The sequence below is a fragment of the Ascaphus truei genome, chromosome 6 (genome assembly GCF_040206685.1).
Source record: "Ascaphus truei isolate aAscTru1 chromosome 6, aAscTru1.hap1, whole genome shotgun sequence".
NCBI lineage: Eukaryota > Metazoa > Chordata > Amphibia > Anura > Ascaphidae > Ascaphus > Ascaphus truei.
The window spans coordinates 128,257,316-128,272,542 of record NC_134488.1 but is presented as its reverse complement, the minus strand read 5'-3'; the positions used below and the strand labels follow the sequence as shown (position 1 = coordinate 128,272,542).

The window sequence follows — 15,227 nt, the reverse complement described above, 5'->3', positions numbered from 1 at the left end:
GTATGGGCCTGAAGGGGGAAGAGGTATGGGCCTGAAGGGGGAGGGGGAAGAGGTATGGGCCTGAAGGGGGAGGGGTAAGAGGTATGGGCCAGAAGGGGGAGGAGGAGAAAAGGTATGGGCCTGAAGGGGGAGGGGGAGAAAAGGTATGGGCCTGAAGGGGGAGGGGGAGAAAAGGTATGGGCCTGAAGGGGGAGGGGGAGAAAAGGTATGGGCCTGAAGGGGGAGGGGGAGAAAAGGTATGTGCCTGAAGGGGGAGGGGGAGAAATTTTATGGGCCTTAAGGGGGAGGGGGAGAAAATGTATGGGCCTGAAGGGGGAGGGGGAGAAAAGGTATGGGCCTGAAGGGGGAGGGGGAGAAAACGTATGGGCCTGAAGGGGTAGGGGGCGAAAATGTATGGGCCTGAAGGGGGAGGGGGAGAAAATGTATGGGCCTGAAGTGGGAGGGGGAGAAAAGGTATGGGCCTTAAGAGGGAGGGGAGAAAATGTATGGGCCTGAAGGGGGAGGGGCGAAAATGTATGGGCCTGAAGGGGGAGGAGGAGAAAATGTATGGGCCGAAAGGGGGAGGAGGAGAAAAGGTATGGGCCTGGGGGGGAGGGGGAGAAAAGGTGTGGGCCTGGGGGGGGGGGAGAAAAGGTATGAGCAGGGGGGGAGGGGGAAAAAAGGTATGGGCCTGAAGGGGGGGAGAAAAGGTATGGGTGGGGGGGAGAGGGAGAAAAGGTATGGGCCTGAAGGGGGAGAGGGAGAAAAGGTATGGGCCTGGGGGGGGAGGGGAGAGAAAATGTATGGGCCTGAAGGGGGAGGGGGAGAAAAGGTATGGGCCTGAAGAGGGAGGGGGAGAAAAAGTATGGGCCTGAGGGGGGAGAGGGAGAAAAGGTATGGGCCTGAAGGGGGAGGGGGAGAAAAGGTATGGACCTGGGGGGGAGTGAGAAAAGGTATGGGCCTGGGGGGGGAGGGGGAGAAAATATATGGGCCTGGGAGAGGGGGAGGGGGAGAAAAGATATGGGCCTGGGAGGGGGGGAGGGGGAGAAAAGGTATGGGCCTGGGGGGAGGAGAAAAGGTATGGGCCTTGGGTGGGGGGGGGGAGAAAAGTGATGGGCCTGGGGGGGAGGGGGAGAAAATGTATGGGCCCTGTGGGGGGGAGGAGGAAAGGTCTGAGTGGGGAGGAAAGGCCTTGGAGGAGCTGCTGATGGCCGACTGACAGGGGTCCAACAAATGGCCAGCTTGAGGCCATGGTGCTACCACCAGCCCATGTAAATGCCTGTGCAGGATGCAGGTAGATTCGAGGAGGAGGGGAGGGTTGTTGGGAAACACAGACACACTTTGATCCTGTATAATCAGCTGCATAGCCAGGAAGATTCATACACATATTTCCTGCCTGTTCTGTTGCTTATATCAGTTTAGGCCTCACCTGTGAGGAAGGCCCTGATTGGATCTCCTATACAGGCCCCACTTAAGCTAGCATGTTAGTGGGGTCTTTTTTACTGACATAGGGGGCCTGGGAACCCTGACTCACCAAGCCCAGGACAGAAGTCCCGGCTGTCAGCCCCCGTCGGCAGCCCTGATTGTGACATTGGGGACTCATTCTATGTATGTAAAAAATATTATAGTTACTGTATCCTTTGCCAGGCTATTTTTATTAACAGCTTTCTATCTGTAGCACTCTTTCCTCTATACTAGAAGGTCTACTGGTACTTCTTTACTTATGGGCTCACACAGAGATCTGAGCCTTTGCCCCTGGTAGCCTCGTGCAACAATATATTAAATGGCAGTGCCTCCACTTGCCCAGAATCCCAAATATGTGAGAACAATAATAACAGTTCACAATACTGTTGCGGCCCCTTTTATTCTCCCACATCCCTGAATTTTTTCGGGGATGTTTTCCGACTGTCACGCACTTTGCCGCATTCATGGCGAGACAGTGACAATAGCGCTAATACAATGAAACGCCCGCGGCGCCTAAAAATACCGGAACATACAACATCTGCCCACGGTTTTAAAAGTCGCACCAAAACGGCTGCACGAGGCTGAAGGCGGCCGCCACTGTATGTATAACGTAATACTTTACTATAGAGAATATATATGCACACATATGTATAACTTTGAGACACCAGTGGCCCCCGCCACACGTCACTGTGCAATAGTGTCCTCCCACCACTGTGTGTATCCTACACCGTATCCAGCGTAACCGACCAGCCCCTTGGTCACTTAACCTCCCAAGTGTCCCCAAGAAATCCAACCCCAAGGCGGGATCAGCGCCTGTAGGTACCGGTATGTTAGTGCACTTGTGAAAATACGTGCCGAGCGCTCAGCTCCTGGTTGCTGACACTTCAAAAAGGATCCGCCAATCCAGCGCAGTCTCTCACGATGAGTTCCCACTGCAGGGGATGTTTCCACATGCTTTAACTCTGCAGCGTAGTCTGAGCCCAGACTAAGAATGATAGGATCCTCACCGCAGCACGGTGTCCCTGACTAACACACTCTAAAAGGGAAAGGTCCCTACATAAAGGGCCTGTTCTACAGCAACAAACGCTGAAGGTGACTCAGGGCACTAACTGGGGCCTAAGGGGATATCTAGCCTAGTGCATAGCGTCACTTACCCCTGCACACACACACCTCCTTCCCCCTCTAGCTCCCAATCCTCTCTGCCCAACGTGCTGCATTGCCAGCTTCCTACTTCTCTTCAGCACACAATTCTCAAGCCCTATTGGCTTCTTGGCACCATGTGACCCTGCTGAGGCTCATGGGAATTGTTGTCTCAGCTCAGAGCCTGCACCGGATTGGTCCCGCTTCGCGCGCTTCTGCCCTGTGCATACGCGAACGGTCTGAAGGGGCTGTCGCAACTCTCGCGCCACTGCCCATGCACGAACAACTGCGCACAACATGGCGGCACCATGAGACAGCTTCCGCCGGGAGCCCCCGGCGACGCGGCCGCCCTGCAGCTCCCCGACACCCTGCTAAGGTGCCCACACAGCGAGGAGGTTAGGGAAACACACACACACTTTGATCCTGTATAAGTAGCTGCACTGCCAAAATGTTATAGTTACTGTAGCCTTTGCCAGGGTTTTTATATTAACAGCTTTCCAAAATGGATAATGAAAAGTAAAACATTTGCCATTACCAAATATTCCTCAGAGTACCTTGGGTTACCTGCCACTGACCCCCATGGGTTCCACAGAACACAAGCTGAGAATCACTGATGTTTTGCATGTCAGTAATATTATTATTTCCCTTCATGTACACGTGTGCATTGTGTGAGGTTTCAAAAGCTCTGTACTATACATTGTAGCTTCATCTATGAAAAACTGTAATATTGGTTCACCAAAAGGTAACCCAACCTACTGTACAATACATCAAATCGACTTTTCTCCTGGACCAATATAGTTACTAGAACTTCAATCTACTGTACATTATTGTGCTGTCCAAAGTTATATAATCACATATCAACCACTTCACCTCGTTAGTGCTGTATCAGTTTTGTATCCTGTACCTAATGAATACCTGTGAAGTAATCATTGAATGCATTTGCAATGTCGGTGGGGTTTGTCAGAGTAATATCCCCCTTAATGATATTACTTGGCTGTTGGTGGTTAGAAGGCTGGTATATATTGTGGATAACTTTCCAGAAGGTAGCTGGGTTTGATGTATTTTGGTGGATCTTGTCAGAGTAATATTGTGCTTTTGCATGTCTTGTTTGCCTTGTGCACATGTTCCGCAGACATCTGTAGTGATTGAGATCCTTGGTAGTGCTAGTTAGTTTGTAGTTTTTCCACAAGGCATCCCTGAAATGGTAGAGCGCTATAAGGTCAGTTGTAACCCACAGAAGGTCCACCCCCCCACCCCCATACTCTTATTCTGTGTAGTGGGGCATGAGTATCACAGAGTTTTAAGAACTCGGATTGGAAATAGTTGAGAGCAGAATCGAGGTCAGGAATTAAGTCGATTCTGTACCAAGGGCAGTTGGTAAGGTCAGCCAGAAACTGTTGTGGGTTAAAGTTTCTAAATGTTCTAGTTAGGAGAACTTTAGGGCTTGATTGGGGTGATTTAATTTTCCTTACACAGTACACTATTGCATGGTCACTGAAAATATCAGGAAGGATGCCAGAGGATTGGATTCTGATTGGATTTGAAGAGAGAATCCAGTCTAGCAAGGAGTTAGATTTCAAGTTTGTCTGTGTGGTTTGGGAAATGAGTTGCGATAGGTTAAGCGACATGAGTTGTATCTGGATTTTGTGGTTTTTAGGGTCAAGCCAATAGTAGTTGAAATCCCCAAAAACTAGGAGTTCATTCTTCTCATTCAGAGAGGAAATGGAGCCAAAAAACTGGGTGATATCAGTCAGGGACTGTAGTGGCGCTTTAGGGGGGCGGTAGATGCCAGCAATCAGGACGGGCTTACAAAAGAGGAGGCAGATTTTGCCAACTAGGATTTCAAAAGAGGGTGGATTTGGGGGGCAATTTAATAGTATAAATTATAAGGTGTCTGCAATATAAAATAACACCCCTCCTCCCTCTTTGATCTATCTTTCCTAGAAATGGATACCTGAATGGCGTTATTTGTATCAAGGGTTATAGGGGTTAGCCATGTTTCTGTGAGAACGATGGCTTTTGGTTTAAGCATAAGGCACCATGTTCTTAGCTAATCCAGTTTGAGCAGTAGACTCTGGATATATATGGGCTACTTATAGCCCTTTTTGGAATTTGAAGGGGGCATTCTCAGAAATATGGACAGAGTTGAAAAGGGAGGGCCTGGGTTAAGTTCAATATCACCTGCTAAAGAGAGTAACAGTATGAGTAGGATTTTGGGTAGTTGTTTGCAAGTTGTACATTTGTGATGTTTGCCATTAGAGTAAGAGGTGGTTGATACAGTGGCGGCCGATCTGAGTCTAAGTCGGCTAGATCCGCGGTTCTCAGATTATTCCGGTTATGTGCGTTTTTTTGTCGTTTTCGCCCGGAGTGAACTGCGTTATTTTCGTGCTCGTGATATTAGCATTTTATTCTCGCTGTCTGCAATACTGCAATGCCGTGTAAAAACTCAGAGGGGGGGTTGCGAGCTGTTGTCTTGGAAGTCTAATACCTTCACGGTTCAACCTAGGTCAGTACTGTACACAGTCTGTGTGTGCGCGTGCAGTAATTGTAAATTTGCATATGTATACATGCATTTGCAGTGCTGTTCTGTAGTACAGTACAGTATGTCTCATTTGAAAATTGTTGAAACGCATAGGCGTGTACTGTACTGTAACAGTGTCACATTTCGGCATATACATGTCACGGTTGTGCTCGCCACAAACCTGGGTCGGACCGCGTGGCTAAGGTGGGGTTGTAAAAGCACCGACCTTAGACCGCGCAGGCTGATCCAGATTGCGCAGTTCGTAGTTGTACGTAGCAGGGTCAGGACTGGAGAAGGTAGCATCGTCAGTGGACAAGCCAGGGTCAGGACTGGAGACATCAGGGTAAACGTTGTTCAAGCAGGAGTTCGACAACAGGTAGTCAGGAGTTCCCCGCTTCAGCTTAGAAGCGCGGGAGTGGACTCTGCGCATGCGGTGACCATGGCCCATGGTACTGGTCTCAGGAAGTGATAGGTAGACCGCGGTGTGCACACACTTCCTGGCAGCAGTGGTAGATCAGTGCTTCAGCGCAAGAGTCCTGAGCAGGCTGGAGAATCCTCCGCTTCAGCGCAGGAACCAGGACACGGCCTCTGCAATAGAGAATGAGCAGCAGGCCCCAGGAACCAGGGAGCTGAAGACAACACTGGGGAAACCTCCGCTTCAGCACAGGAGACAGGAACAGACCGCTGCGTAACACTAGCATCCGGTCTCAGGAAACAAGGAGCTGAAGTCAACAAGGAGAGTACTCCGCTTCAGCACAGGAGAGAGGAACAGAAACCTGCGTGAACTAGGGAATAGAACTAGAGAGATTAGAACACAAAAGAGCCAAGCCATAGGGCTTGTGGCAGAACACTTGTGAAAACCAGGAAGGGTTATGCTCGGCCGAGAAGGATTGTGGGGATGCAGTACTTAAAGTCCAGCGGGCCTATCCCCGGAGGAGGGTGTGAAGGCACTGCTCCAATGAGTGAGTACAAGGCTAGGTTGCAGTGATAACTTGCACAGCTGCTGTAGATACCAGAGGGTGTGTTCCTGGACTGCATAGTTCTGTGAGGCAAGGTAAGCAGTAAACTGAGGTGTGGATTCCTTACAATACAGCGATCTCCCCTCGCTCAGGATAATTAACTGCACTGCAGGGTATTTCAACTTCTTATCTTCTGTGCAATGCAGTACATCTCTCCCACACCATTCCTTTGAACGTGTGTCTGATTTCAATTACATTCCTGCTTGACAGCAGGAATTTACTGCGCATGCGTCTTTAACTTCGCCCACCACTGCTTGCTTGAGTGAGTGAAAAAAAAATTTTTTATTGTAATTTTTATATTTTTATTTTCTCCACAAGCCTGCAAAAACCATCTTACTGTATTACGATATTCAATCTGTGCTGTAGCTTTTGTCTGCAACCCTGTGCGTTTGACTGCACATGGTTGATTTGTGTGCTTTTTACGTAACGTATTTGGGGGTGTATTATTATGACGAACTGCCTTTTGAAATTAAAGCATGCCTTTAGCTTTGAACTTCATGCGGCTGTCTTTAATTTTTTGAATCTTGCCATTGTGTTCTTAATCCGTCCATAGCCGATCTTCAAAGTCTCACTGCGCCTGTGTGTAATCCTTTTTCAGATGGGAGCTATTTAGCTGCTTAGCTGCTTACTGCGCATGAGTCACCCAACTCCCCCTGTCCCGTGGAGCTCACAATCTATGTTTGTGGTGCCTGAGGCACAGGGAGATAAAGTGACTTGCTTTTTATGTACTGTATTTGGGGGTTGTTTTTGGGGGTTTATTGATCAGATTATTATGATGAACTGCCTTTTGAAATTACTGTACTCTACTCTACAGTATGTAACTTCTTTGAACTGCTGCACAACTAATCCTTCATCCCTCCCCCACGCACACACAAACTCTTTTCGACAGACACCTCTACAGAGTCATTCATTTTCTGAAGTTAGTCATTGTGTTTTTAATCCATCCCTGGCCGAGTGTCAATCGCCTCACTGCGCCTGCGTGTACTCTAAGCCTCTTTGAGATGGGAGCTAGCTGCGTACTGCGCATGAGTTACCCAACCCCTCCCTCTCCACAGAGTCATTCATTTTCTGAAGTTAGTCATTGTGTTTTTAATCCTTCCACTGATCATGACTCACCCAATCCCCCCACCCCCCAAACCCTTTGAGGCTTTGTTTACGGTAACGCTTTGGAAAATCCCTTCTCAAATTTGAAATGTAAATCTGATTTGCACAGCATTGTGAGAATTGAGAGTAAAAAAAACCATTAACTGATTCATGTTGTTTTGTCATTCATTCTTATACTGTAGGGGTGGGGATGGGGGGTGGTTGTTGTCAATGATTATGATTATCAGGAATGTGAATAAATATTTATTTTATTTTTTCAGGAACAAAAAAATACAAATATAAAAATAATCATGAATAATACATAATGCAGTCTTTATTAAGTTCTTCGGGCACATTGAAATTGGATAAACATTTAGAAAACATGTGTAAAACATGGAGAAACATGAATTATGCACATTTATAAGAATATTATTTAATAATATATATACTGTAATGTATAATATAAATATATATACTGTATATAAATATATATACAGTATACATAGTATATTATTTTTTCCGTCTTTATCTTGTTCCTCATTCCGTGTACAGTACAGTAGTTCATTGAGAGAGGAGAGGTTTTGTGTACATCAATACTGCTGTTTATATACTGTACATTTTACTGTACAAACAGATTAGACTGGACACAAAACCCCACCTCCCCCCAGGCCACCCTTTTTTCCTGAAATGACAAGAAAACAAAAAATTAGTGCAGTTATTTGCGTACTGTATTATGGCATTGTGTGATGTGTAGTACTACTGTAGATGGCTGGTGCTGCTTTCTCTGGAAAGAAAAACATTGAGCAGTTAGTAGGCAGTTATTGTAGTACTAAACAATACAGACCGGCGCCGATAGTCCAAAGGTGGAAATGAATGTCCAACACTGAAAGAGTCTCAAATAGTAGATAGCTGTAGAGGTATCTTCCCAGCTTGACTTCAGTATGTAGACTCCGTCAACATAATGCAGAGAAGAAAAATAAACAAAAAGAACACATCATAGTGCAATATGCAATTACTAAACATGCAGGACCAACAAGACAAGACAAACACTACATATAACAAGTAAGGCTGACTATTACTAAAAGATATATTTATTAAACACAATTACAATGAGGTAGCAGACGTGGGATCCGATGGGTAAAACCGGAATCCTACTTACAGAACTGCCACAGATCACGAGCAGGGGTTTAATGGTGGTTTGTATCCGGCTGCAGCTCCGTTCAGACTTCTGACATCCAGGGCTCTCCTCCGCTCCGTGACCGGAAGCGCGTCACACCGTACCCCTGAAGAAGTGCGCATGCGCACGAAACGCGTTGGGCCGATTTGTTAATACGTATTGAGAGTGGCAGAGGACTTGCGAACACTGCGGTAGCTGTTCAGTTCAGTGAGAGGGAATTTGGAGAATCCTCCCACCCCCTGTGAGTGTGTTTCCGGAGACAGCTTGACGGACAGTTCCAGGAGAGCCGACGAGTCGTTCGGTGTGACGCGCTTCCGGTCATGGAGCGGAGAAGAGCCCTGGATGTCAGAAGTCTGAACGGAGCTGCAGCCGGATACAAACCACCATTAAACCCCTGCTCGTGATCTGTGGCAGTTCTGTAAGTAGGATTCCGGTTTTACCCACCTGATCCCACGTCTGCTACCTCATTGTTATTGTGTTTAATAAATATATCTTTTAGTAATAGTAAGCCTTGCTTGTTATATGTAGTGTTTGTCTTGTCTTGTTGGTCCTGCATGTTTAGTAATTGCATATTGCACTATGATGTGTTCTTTTTGTTTATTTTTCTTCTCGCATTATGTTGACGGAGTCTACATACTGAAGTCAAGCTGGGAAGATACCTCTACAGCTATCTACTATTTGAGACTCTTTCAGTGTTGGACATTCATTTCCACCTTTGGACTATCGGCGCCGGTCTGTATTGTTTAATTTTTGTCTTGTTTTACCAACTGTGTCTTGGAGTTGGTGTTACCTGGCAGCCTAGTATATATTATTTGTGTATTATCACATCACATCACTTTTCATTGTCATTGTACAGTATACACTTTTTTTAGTGCTACTTACACCCATTTTTCTAGTTATTGTAGTAATGTCAAACTAGTCTATACTGGAACTACTGTATACTCTGACTACTGTTAAATACTATGTACTGTAACCTGATGGCTGGTGCTGCTCTCTCTGTAAAGAAAAAACTGTAACTACTGTATACTCTGACTATTGGGAAAGAAAAAATCTGTGCCATACTTACCTGTGTCATACTGTACTTACAATACTACAGCACAGTACTACTTTCCTGATGCTTGCCCATTACGCACGATGACAATGGGCAACACAGTGTCAATATGGTCTATATATTTATTGCAGCGTTCCACGGTGAGTAAATCGTTCCAAAAACTCATTATGCCTTTAAACAACTCGTCCTTTTTGGAGGCTTTCGCCACTTTCCGGATATGGTCCTTCAGCTGATGCCAGACCATTTCGATTGGATTGAAGTCTGGCGATCTGTTATTGGAAAAAAAGGACAATTAGTTTAAGAGATACAGTACACAATAAAAACTGTGGGAAACAAATGAGACACGGTTACCGCACTTACTCCGCTGGCGTCTTCACCCAGTTGATACCGCGCTCAAGGATATGCGCTGTAGACACGGTGTGCTTCGGATCGTTGTTCTGGTAGAAGCGGTGACCATTCAGGAACTCGCGTGTGATGTATGTTGTCTTGAAAGAAAGCTTTATTCATGATTCCTATAGCAAGAAAAGAAAAGTGCTCAAAAAACTGCACAATAGTACAGTACAGTGCATAAGGCAATATTATATTTGATATATTTTACCTTCAAAGATGACAATACATCCTGGTCCACGCCTAGAGATGGTACCCCACACATGCAGCTTCATGGGGTGTTTTGGCTGCGGCTTCAAAGATATAGTGGCGACAACCTTTATTCTAACTCGGCTAGCTCCGCGAATTTCAGATTATCCCGGTTATGTGCGGTTTTGTGTCGTTTCCATCCCTACTCTGATTGGCTCTAGTATACCATTTGACAGAGGCTTGGGGGAGAACGGATGTGACGTCATTGAAAGCTTGTCACATGGTACTAGAGCCAATCAGAGTAGGGATGGAGTTCCCACGCTCTGATTGGCTACCGTACCATGTCAGGACGGCCATGTTTCTTTTCATGACGTCATCTTAAAGGCAATTGAAGCAAAGCCATTCTGATTGGCTGTGCTTTCATTGCCTTTAAGTGACGTCATCATTTTTTTTTTTTATCGGCCAAAACACATGGTTTTCACGGCCCAATCAGGACCGTGGGAACCATGACGAAAATGTGACGTCATAGGCCTTTAAAAGCCTATGTCGTCTCATTTTGAAGCCAGCCGCCGAGGAGGAACGACCTCCTACAGAAGAAAGAAGACAAGGGCGTGGCCGAAGACGGGAAGAAGACCCCGGAAGAAGATAGAAGAAAGAAGAATACAGATGAAGATGGATTACAATTAGAAGACCCGTGGATTGATTTGGATTTTTAGTTTAATGTTTATGATTTTATGGTTTTTTATTTTATGGGTTCCTGTGCCTGGTGGTTTTGATCGTGAGTAAGCAGTTCAACAGGAGTCGGTGGGGTCAAGTAATAGTAAGTGAACTAAAAAAATGTATTTTATTTAACTTGTTAAATTTTAATGCTTTTTTAACATGTGTATTTATTGTTTGGTGGTATATCATTTCTTGCCACTGTACTGTATGTATGTATGTATGGATGTCTAGAGAGATATATACATACAGGGTAAGAAATGATGTTGTTTTAAAAGCTTGATTTGATGTGTTTTAAATTAATTTAACTATGCTGCTATGCTTTAATGTGTGTTTAAAGTATTTTACAATTAGATAGATGTAATCGTTGCTATTGTATGGTGTTCTTGAGGTCAAAGTTCGCCTTGGTTTTCAATTTTGTATGCTTGTTGGTACTTATATTTTTTCTCAGGCTAAATTGCTTGAATTTGTTAATTGTTTAATTGTTAGGGATGGAATTTAAATTGTTTAGGGATGTCATTAATGAATGCTAATTGATTTATGTTTACTGGCTTGGTTAAAATAGTATACTTGTTTGGAGGTATCTGTATTTTGCATGCAATGTCATTGTTAACATTCATTTGCAGAATTTATATGGTGCTTAGATTGTATGCATCATATATACAAGGTAAATGCAATGTGTTGATTGTCATTTGAGGTTTTTGATTGGCATTTGATGTTTTTGATTGTAAGATCAGTTCGGATTATGAAAGGAAATTAATTTTATTGTAGTGTGTCTTTATGGAGAAGTGTTATTTTGAGTACAGCATGTTTTTGACAACCCTTCTACATTTATTTGTATATTGGTTCATCATGTGTGTGTGTGTGTATATATACTGCACCGACACACTTTATTCGAGCAAATACCCAGTATGTACCTGGCAGATACCTGGAATGCGCCGCTCCTCACCTCTGACAAGCCCCGTTGTGTTTGCCTTCCCAGCCTGGGTTCATGCCTGGCTGATGGGCGGCTGATCTGTTAAATGATAATGATTAGGATTTAATAGGCTGCAATGCTTCGCGTGTCTACCAGATGGCATAAATTCATGAATTGTAATGCAGTATATATATATATACTGTGCAGTATTGCAGCCAGCGGGAATAAAATGCTTCAATCCCTGCCTGGAAAATACCTCAATGCACTCGGGCAGAAAACAGTCACAAACCTCAATACACCCGGGTATACCCGAATTCGTGGGACTAGCCGAGCTCGAATAAAGTGTGTCGCCAGTGTATATATATATATATATATATATATATATATATATATATCTGTGTGTGTGTGTGTGAAGGGTGGGTATCGGGCCAGTGTGGCTTAACCCCTTAATTACCTTTGCGGTTATTAACCGATAAGGTGTTTAAGGGGTTAATTGATATCTGAATGTACTTGCAATGTATTGGCTTTATATTGGCTATGAATTTTGTTGGCAAGACAAGGTTGTTGCTGGCGACGGAGACTTCTTATTGATGAGGTCAGTAGTACTTTATTTATTTGAATATGCTAGTTAATGTTTTTAATAATGGGCAATTAATCTGTTATCCATATCTGGATAATAGTTATTTTGCACATTATTGTACTGTATGTGTTGGGGGGGGGTGTATGTATTGAATGTATAGGCCAGGTTTATTTTTTTTACATTCTGGGTTTGTTCCGTGGTTCTGCGTGGGACCTCTGGAGACCACCTGCGGGTCTCCTCGGGTATCTCACGGGTATCCGGCTGGTGGCTCCACGGGTGACACATGCGGGGATGAAGCGGTGGCCTCACATCTGTGGGGGCACCGCGGACCCGTAGTCTGCGGGGATGAAGCGGTGGCCCCACTTCTGTGGGGGCACCGCCGACCCATAGGTGCGGGGATGAAGCTGTGGTCCCACTTCTGTGGGGGCACCGCGGACCCGTAGTGAGCACTCGTGAGTTCCCCAGACCCCCGTGGGAACCACCCGAGGCCCCGCAGACACCTGTGGGTCTGACCCGGGGCTCCCAGACATCATTGGGCCAACCGTGGGGACCCAATTGTGGCCCACGGTGACCAAAGGAGACCACCTGGGGGCCATGGCGCTTGGCGGGACCCACCAGCAGGCCTCCAGAACCTGTTTGAAAAGGGCTGCTGGTACCCTGTAGGTCTGACAGGTGCCCCGCCAGCCCACCGGGGACTCGCACGGGCTGCGTTATGAACCCTGTTTGTAAAAGGATAAATCTTGTATTTATGGGGGGGCACAGGGGGTGGGTAATGTATTTAATAAATATAATGATGTTTATTGTGGGTCACTGTATTGTTTTTATTGTGGGTACTGGTGGTGGGGGGGGGTTCCCCAACGGTATGTGGGTAGGCCTCCCTTGTGGGTAGTGGGTGAGGGTGGTTAGGCCTCACGGGGTGGGGGGTTAGTGTGGGAGGGTATGTAGGCGTCCCGCATGGTGGGTGAGGGTGGGTTAACCCCTTAATGACTGTAGCTGTTATTAACCGCTATGGTGATTAAGGGGTTAGGGGACATTACATTGGATGTTTTCATTCTTGTGTCTGTTTTGCAGCAGCGGAGGGGGCATGGGCAGGATGAAGAGGAGGATGGCCTTCATCGTGGCAGCCGGACATGGGTGAGTGTTATATGTTTTTAATGTATTTATTGCTGTTTATGTATTTAAAATGGGCACATTCACTATTATCCCTTTGTGGATAATAGTAATTGTGGCCATTACTATACTGTATGTGTTGGGGGGGGGTATTTCTTTAAAAGTATGTATGTGTTTATTCATTAATTGGGGGGGGCACATAATTGGTACTGCTGTCCTGCGGGTAACATCCGAGGGCCCCCGCCGGCCTATAGTATCATTGAGGTGCATATATGTGTATGTTAGGGGTTATAGGGGTAGTTGTTATATATATATATATATATATATATATATATATATATATATATATATATTTATTTATATTCATGCATTTATTTATTTATTTAGATTTATTTATTGTGGGGCTGCTGTGTGTGAATTTTTTTTATTGTGGGTAGCGGGGGTGGGTGAAGGGGGTATTAGCCCTAACGGTGGTTGTTTAGGGCTTGCGGGGGGGGTAGCGGGAGGGGTTAACCCCTTCATGACGTAGCGGTATTAACTGCTAGGGTCGTGAAAGGGTTAAGTGCACCCGCAACCCCCCCGCAAGTCCTAAACTCACACCAAGGGCCAAATACCCCCTTCACCCACCCCCGCTACCCACAATAAAGCGGGCACGGTGGGTTAACCCCTTCATTGCCTTATCGGTTAGCCGCTAAGGTAATGAAGTGGGCTGTACATGCATTTTTCCTGCCTCGGATGCATGCCGGGGGCCTCCGGGGCTGATATTCCTGGGTATCAGCTCTGGAGCCCCCCTGCATCAATCCGAGCCAGGATAAGGGCGGATTTTCCTCATTTTTTAACGAAACACCTGCAAGTCGACACATTACTGAAGTGCATGCGCATTACAATTCACGAATTTCTGCCATCTGGCGGACACGCGAAGCATTGCAGCCTATTAAATCCTGAACCATTATCAATAAATGCATCAACCGCGCGTCAGCTGGGCATGACCCGTGGCTGGGAACGCAAATGAAACGCGGAATGCGCCAGCTGAAGAGCCTCGCATTCCAGGAACAAGCCAGGGAAAAAACGGTGATTTGTGAGAATAAAAGCTGCCGCAGCAGTATGTGGAATGCAAGGCTTGCGAATCTCTTCAGCGACACAGTAGACTCATCAGTGAAGATGCAATTCTGGAAAGTTTCCCCACTGTCGATCCATGCCTGGGCCTGGACCACTCTTTTGATTTTGTTTGCATCCCGTATCATGGGGTACGCTCTGTAATGACAAGGAATAAATAATTTTAGCGGTACAGTACAGTTTCCTAAACAACACTTTTACCTCCTGTACTGTCCAGTACTAACCTCACACGTCCATATTTCAATCCAATGCTGCGTCTCGTCTTCTTTATGCTGGTCTCGGGTACAGTGAGATTGTGATTTTCCTGCAGAGTGTTTTTGACCCTTAATGCACTCTTCTCGTCATTCTCCTCACTTATTTTCTCCTCACCAGAAGAGTTGTCTCCCTACAATGTAAAGAAAATATATTGTTTTGTTAATATGCAGCAATATAAAAATGATGTATACAGTACTGTTGTACTGTAATATAAATATAAAAAAAATATATACTGTTATATAAATATAAAAAAATATATACTGTTGTAATATAAATATAAATATAAAAAAATATACTGTTGTAATATAAATATACAAAATATATATACTGTACTGATATAAATATAAATATACAAAATATATATACTGTACTGATATAAATATACAAAATATATATACTGTACTGAAATAAATATAAATATACAAAATATATATACTGTTGTAATATAAATATAAATATAAACAATATATATACTGTTGTAATATAAATATAAATATAAAAAAAGTATATACTGTTGTAATAT

At 44.9% G+C, this 15,227-nt stretch overlaps 1 protein-coding gene across 1 annotated transcript in view; it reads left to right on the top strand.

The window, feature by feature from the left end:
* LOC142497886 (phospholipase A2 inhibitor and Ly6/PLAUR domain-containing protein-like) overlaps window positions 1–15,227 on the top strand; it is a 188,938-nt gene that overhangs the window by 99,426 nt on the left and 74,285 nt on the right. The window lies entirely within an intron of this gene.